Here is a 7,432-nt window from a genome sequence, read left to right as displayed (position 1 = left end):
TAGTTTGTTTTCTATTCCTTTACACTTTTTATTCCCCATTTACTTTGTTTAGAGTTATATGGATACGTTCGATTTTGGAATTAATTAATGCAAAGATACCTTTCTATTTAATTTCATTATTTGTTGATTATTTTCAATTGAGTTTAATTGCCATGTGTTTTTCCTACTCCCTTTTCATGTATGTGAAGATGACATCCATGTCAATGGAGTAGTCTTCTAACTTGGCTTTGGAGTTGATTAATAGGAGACCCTTGAGTTGGAAGACTCAAGAGTTAAATTGTAGCTGGAAATTGTTGGCTGGCTCTCTAGTCACTAACGCTAATCCTTCCCAAGGGAGAGGATTAGGACTTGTGAATCAGAGTTAGCTTAACTACTTGACTTTCCTTCATTCGTTGAGGGTTAACTAAGTAGAAACAACAACCTATTACTATTAATCTTGGGAAATCCAACAAGGATAGAACTTCCGACTAATCTTCTCTTGGCCAAGGCTTTTATTTCAATTACATAAAACCTCTTGTTAATCTACATTACTTTAATTTATAATCATTTACTTGCCCATCCCCCAAACTCTAAATTTCTTGAGAAACTCCTGATCAATAAATAGCACTCTCTTAGCAACTCATTGGGCGACAACCTGGGAATTCTACTCCCAGTATTTTGTTCTTAATTTTGTGACAACTCTTTTTAAATTGATACGCGGAATTTTCATCGTTTAAGAACTGTACTTGCAACGTAAATTTCCATTATAAATTCTTAATCGGTAATTTTTCGCACGTCAGCTAGCACGCTCTGTGCGCACACACAACCAATGAAGTTTTGCAAGTTGTGCGCACCTACAACCTCGTGCGCACACACAGGCTGGGAATGACAGTCTGTTAAGGCCGACTGCACGCACCTATGTACACGTGTAAAAATGAAACTTTTTACCTTCTGTGCGTACGCACACTGCTCCGTTTTTCAATAAAAACCTTATTTTTAACCATTTTACCTTCCTGACAAGCTTGTAAACTTCTGTGACACTTACATAAGACTCTTTAACTTGTTCTTAGGTGTCAAAACATAGAGAAAGCTCTAGGTGAAATTAATTAGGTATTTTATTGCAAAAATGTTTAGAAAATGGAGGCTTAGATTTTTGGAGTACTGAGGACGGATTTGGTTGAGTGAGAAGGCGGAGTATTATATTGGTGATTACTGATAATGAAGTGTGGAAGTGGTGAACTACTGAGTACGGAATAAAATGATTTTTGAAACCATTGATGTAACATTTTCTAAGACTGAGATTGTTAAATGCTATGCGCCTAGCAGGGACTACGGTTGGATCCCACCTGTCGAGGTCACGACGGTGGCGTAAGGTCGGTGGTTAGTCCCGCTTACGTTGAGATATGAGGTCCGTGGCAAGAGTATCGCACTCGTATCCCTTTGGATCACTAGAGTGTGCAAGCACTATATCCTGGACCGTGTTCCAGACACAATATCTCGAGGGTTCCTCCTATGATACCGAAGGGGACGTCTCCATGGAGATGTGTCGGGTTGGCAGTTGAACCGATAATGTGATATCACAGCCAATAGGGCAGACATTCATCATGTGCATTTTCTATGTGGTTTCTTGCTTTGTCTACTTGCATACTATGCCTAGTTGTATAACATGCCTGATTGCTTCTTGATTTACTTGCTATACTTGATTATTTCTTGTGTATTACTTGTATGTAATTATTTGTGCTTTCTACTGAGATTGAGGAGGCTCGGTAGGCGGTGGCGATGGGATCGCATGGCGGTTAGGCTGGTGAAGGCTGTGGGACAGCGGTGATCTGATAGTTAGAAATCCCTTAAGATAATTTACCCTATTTTATAAATGTTAAGTTTTAAAGTTATGAGTTTAATTCTAGTTATGCTTTAAGCTTGAATCTTGTGTTGATATGAAGCTCTAAGATTGCCTCTGGCGTCCCAGGATCTTATATCTTACATTACTGGGTACTGTTACCATACTGAGAACCTCTGGTTCTTATTCCATACTTTGTTGTTGTTTTTCAGATGCAGGTCGCAACCCACCTCAGTGAGTTGCTTGATGGTGACTGATCACCGGAATTCACTACCCACATATAATGAATCCGTTCTTTGGCTAGCGCACCAAATTGTCGTCAAGTAATAACCCACAATAGAGTGGGATCGTATCCACAGAGATTAATTGGATTAAGCAAGCAATAGTTGATTAATTATCCTAGTTAGACGATTCAATTTTGAGTGATAAGCAACAAGAAAAGTAAATGACATGAAAATAAAGGAAAGTAATAAAGTGCAAGAAAGTAAATGGCAAGGAAAGTAAAGTACAAGAAAGTAAAGTGCTGGAAATGTAAAGTGCAGAAAATGTAAATAACCACAAAGTAAATAAAAGAAAGAAAGATAAAATAAACATTGGGATCAAGAGATATTGCATTCTCAGGATTAATTGATTTCATCTCATCTTCAATCATGCAACTCATTGACCTCTTGAAAATCATGATTGATTGATCCCTAATTCCTTGGTGACTCAATCTCTCAAATCTTGATCAATAGCCAATTCTTTGGTATAATTGCTCATGAGAAGAGATGAAGCTTGTTCCCTGATTATACCACACATCCTCATAGGTCCAAGTAGAGGGAAGATTATATGTCACCATATCCAAACACCAAAACCTAGATCCTACTCAAGTGTGAGAAAGGATTTCAAGCATGGTTTTATGATTCCTCTTCCAAGGTTCCCATAAAACCCAAATACATTCAATCTCTTTTCCAAAATAATTGAATGCTAGAATGAAGAACGAAATCCCTTCTAGTAAATCAAAGAGATATGAAGAGAAGAAGAAGAATAAAAATAATTAATCCATTGAAAAACAATAGAGCTCTCTTTCCCAATGGAAAGAGTTAGTAATTCATAACTAAAATATTTACAAGTAAGAAAATTCAAGAGGAGAAGAGAATGGTGGAAAAGAGGGTTTGAAGACTCACTCCTCCAAATGTGTCAAGCCTAATAGATAGCTCTTTAATTCTATGAAACTAAGGCCTTTATATAGGCTCTCCTAAATTACAAACTTAAATGAAATTAAAAGTAAATTACAATGAAATGAAAATAAACTATTCTAGATGCTTCTTGTGGCCTTGATTGGTTGAAAATTGTGGCTTGAATGAGAGTTAGAGTGGGCTTGGTTGAAGGTTGGGGGCTGCAGGAAGAAGTTGGCGTGTGGTTCCAAGTGCCACTCCCACTTGATTTTGCCCTTTGGAGTATGACCCACTTTGCAATGTTGAAAGTATGGAGTTGGTTGGGCCTTAAAATGAATGTCCACTATGAAGTATTATATATGGTTGGAAATCCCTGGGTGTCAGCTTTCCAACACCTTTGAAATCAACTCATTTGAACCTCTGTAGCTCACGTTATGCCTATTTGAAAGTGACTAGGTCAGTCTGTCAGGTAGCCCGGCGTGCCACGCCTACTTATGGCGTGCAACGCCCCATATGTTGTGAAACTGGCGTGCCACGCCCACTCATTGGCATGCCACACCCCATATGTTCTTCTTTGGCCATTAAAACTGGCATGCCATGCCCAAAGCTTCAAATGGCACGCCCATTATAAAAAGAGAGCTGGCGTGCCACGTCTTCAATATCAAGTGGCACGCCCAGGTTTTGCAACGCTGAAATAATGGCTTTTTCACCTTTTGTTTTCATGTCCACCATAAAGTGTTATATATTGCTGGAAAGCTTTTGATGTCAGCTTTCCAACGCCACTAAGATCACCTCATTTGAACCTTTATAACTCAAGTTATGTTCCTTTGAAGATGAAGAGGTCAGGCTGGTAACTCTGCAGTGACGTGTTTTTCTCCTTGTGTTTTCTCCTTGTGTTATATATGGTTGGAAAGATCTAGATGTTTACTTTCTAATGCCACTAGAATCACTTTATTTGAAGTTGTGTAGCGCAAGATATCTTCATTTGAATGAGAGGAGTTCAGGCTGGCATATGCCCCAACATGCCATGCCCACTTCTTGGCGTGCCACGCCCACAGTGGGGCTCAAAATTACTCCTCTGGAATTTAAGCCTGGTGTGCCACGCCCATAGCACCAAGTTGCACGCCCTCTTTGAGATTTGGCTTCACAAATTTGGCGTGCCACGCCCATAGCACCAAGTTGCACGCCCATTGTTGAGAGTTGGTTCAAAAGCTTGGCGTGCCACGCCCAGAGCACCAAGTGGCACGCCCAGCCTTATTTGTTGTTTTCTTCCCCTTTTGAGCTTATTTCTTCATCGGGCTTCTAGAATTATTATTCCTTCTATATATATTTATCTATAACCCTTAGAATTATCATGACCTCTGATTAACCTTTGATTTACGGCATAAGGTAAGGCTTAGGATAATTAATGTGTTACATTTAGTGGTATCAGAGTGGTTCGTCCTCATGAGCCTGAGGGATGGACTGATTGTGCTTCATTGTATACTGTGGGTCATTTTTCTTTCATGCTATTTAGGTTATCTCTTGATATTTCATTGCATGCATGTTTGTGAGTGCCTTTTTGGGATAATTGAAGCACTAGGCTTTTGATATTGAGACTGATCACCTTGATATCAATTGTTTGGTGTGGACAGGACCTTGAATGGTAGCTCACGGACGAGGTCAAACACATACTCGAAGAGAAAATGAGGGTAACCCGTTGACAGACAATCACGCTGAATTTATGGCAGCGATGACTAACCTAGCTAACACGATTCAAGCGAGCACTGCGATGACTACTCATGCTATGCGGCAAACAAGGCAATCAGCCAGAAACGAAAATGTAGAAGGTGCTGAGGACAACTTAGGTGGTATTCCGCGGACTCTAGCTGCTTTTCTGAAAGTTGACCCGCCAATTTTCATTTGATCGATAAATCCTGCTGAAGCAGACAACTGGTTTAAAGCTGTAGAGTGTGCATTACAAACTCAACATGTCCCAAATATTTAGTTTGTCGAATATGCGACTTATCAATTAGTGGGGGAAGCTCAGCCTTGGTGTTAAGGATAGTGTCGTTTTCTGCAACTACAGAATATGGATATATCGTGGGAGCTGTTCCGGACTGCTTTCTACAAGAAATATTTTCCTGAATCAGTAAGGGAGGTCAGAGAATTACAGCTTATGCAACTAAAGCAAGGTTTAATGTCTGTGGTTGAGTATACAAGTAAGTTTGAGAAGCTCTGTAGATTTTCAAGGGTATGTCACAGAGCCTTTGAGTCCTATGAGAGTTGGAAGTGTGTAAGGTACCAAGGAGGTCTGAGGGAAAATATTATGAGTGTTGTGACTCCATTAGAGATTCGAAGATTTTCTGAATTGGTGGACAAGGCAACAATTCTTGAGGATTATGTTAAGAAGACGACTTTGGTGAGAGATAATCATGGCGGTACTAGCAGCAGAAGTCGTAGAAAGTATGTTCCATCAAGAGGCCAGAACTTCAAGAAGGGTAGACATGCCCCTAAGCAATCCCAAGTTCAAGGGCATATTAGAGAGATTAACCATGACCGATATCACCAGGCAAGAGGAGGAGGTAAGCAGGCGTGGGTTCAACAAGAGGAATTAAGGTGCCCGAGATGTAGAAGATACCATCTAAAAATGTCATGCATTTCTGGGTTCAGTGGATGTTACCACTGCGGATTGTCAGGGCATATCTCTATACGTTGTCCTTATAGGAAGGACCACGGTGCGGACCGGTCTCAGTGACGGGGTTGAGAACCTCCAAATTGAGGTAACGATAAAATTGATAACCAAATTTTAATCAGGTTGTAGTAGGTTGTAACTCAATCCTTCTTATTAACTTATGATGGAGACAAGGATTCGGAACTAGGAAGATTAGATTGAATGTCCGAATTAGGACCAGAGTTTAGCTTAGTTTTATTTTAAGGAACATTGTCATTAGAGCTGGCCAAACTTACCGTCGGAGGTATTAATGGGAGAAGATAATTCTGGTGGATGCAGACAAGCGACTCGGGTTCTTAGTGACAACTAATTAGGGTGACACAATGGAAAATGTGAGGGAGCATTAACACGGTAGGATTATGAAAGATGAATTACTTTAACGACTTAAGTTAGGTTGGCGATACTAAGTAGTAGAACACTTTGTGGAAGGAGAGACAGTTGTAGCTAAGGGTTATATACTCTTGGAGGTGAATGCGACTCTGTGTGGATTATCGACAGTTGAACAAAGTGATTGTGAAGAACAAGTATCCGTTGCCGAGGATAGATAACTTAATGGATCAATTGTAAGGGGTTGGAGTGAACGAGGATGACAATAGGAGACCTAATACGAGAGAGATTACCAACAAATGCTTGTGACTCGATCTGTCTTTCTTTTGTAATCCGCATTGAAATACTTTATGTCGTGATCCTTCTTGATAATTGAATTGAACGTTTCCCTAAATCAAACCCTTGCTTGCATGTGTCTTTGCATGAAATTCATACCCCTTGACATGACCCTAATCTGTTTTGACCCAATCAAGTGTAAGGAAGATTACTGTTAAGATAAACCATCAGCAAAGACATACTTTGATTCAATGTGCCTTATTGTTTCTTCCAAAGATTCGTAATTTAGAATTCTTTTCTTGAGGTGCACTCTAATTCTCTTTTGAGCTTGGTATCCCTTTAGATAACTTGAGCTTATTTCGACAACGTATGCAATTCTTAGACACACCCACCGATATGTTAGTTCCTTAGGACACAACTTATGAACACGAAGGATGAAACTGTTGAGCGTGTGGTGCACAAAATTGTGATCATCAACAATGGCGCCAAAGACTTGGTAGCGCTCTCAAACATGAATCACACTTTGTCACAACTTCGCACAACTAACCAGCAAGTGCACTGGGTCGTCCAAGTAATACCTTACGTGAGTAAGGGTCGATCCCACGGAGATTGTTGGTATGAAGCAAGCTATGGTCATCTTGTAAATCTCAGTTAGGCTGATTCAAATTATTATAATGGTTTTCGAAAATTAATAATAAATAAAGCATAAAATAAGGATAGAGATACTTATGTAAATCATTGGTGGGAATTTCAGATAAGTGTATGGAGCTGCTTTGTTCCTGTTGAATCTCTGTTTTCCTACTACCTTCCTTCAATCCTTCATACTCCTTTCCATGGCAAGCTGTATGTAAGGCATCACCATTGTCAATGGCTACTTCCTATCCTCTCAATGAAAATGGTCCTAATGCTCTTGTAACAGCACGGCTAATCATCTGTCGGTTCTCGATCATGTCGGAATAGAATCCATTGATTCTTTTGCGTCTGTCACTACGCCCAACAATCGCGAGTTTGAAGCTCATCACAGTCATTCAATCCCTGAATCCTACTCGGAATACCACAAACAAAGTTTAGACTTTCTGGATTCTCAAGAATGGCAGCCAATAATTCTAGCTTATACCACGAAGATTCTGGTTAAGGAAT

This window comes from Arachis hypogaea, chromosome 5 (genome assembly GCF_003086295.3).
Source record: "Arachis hypogaea cultivar Tifrunner chromosome 5, arahy.Tifrunner.gnm2.J5K5, whole genome shotgun sequence".
Taxonomy (NCBI): Eukaryota; Viridiplantae; Streptophyta; class Magnoliopsida; order Fabales; family Fabaceae; genus Arachis; species Arachis hypogaea.
Note: the sequence above shows the minus strand (reverse complement) of the source record.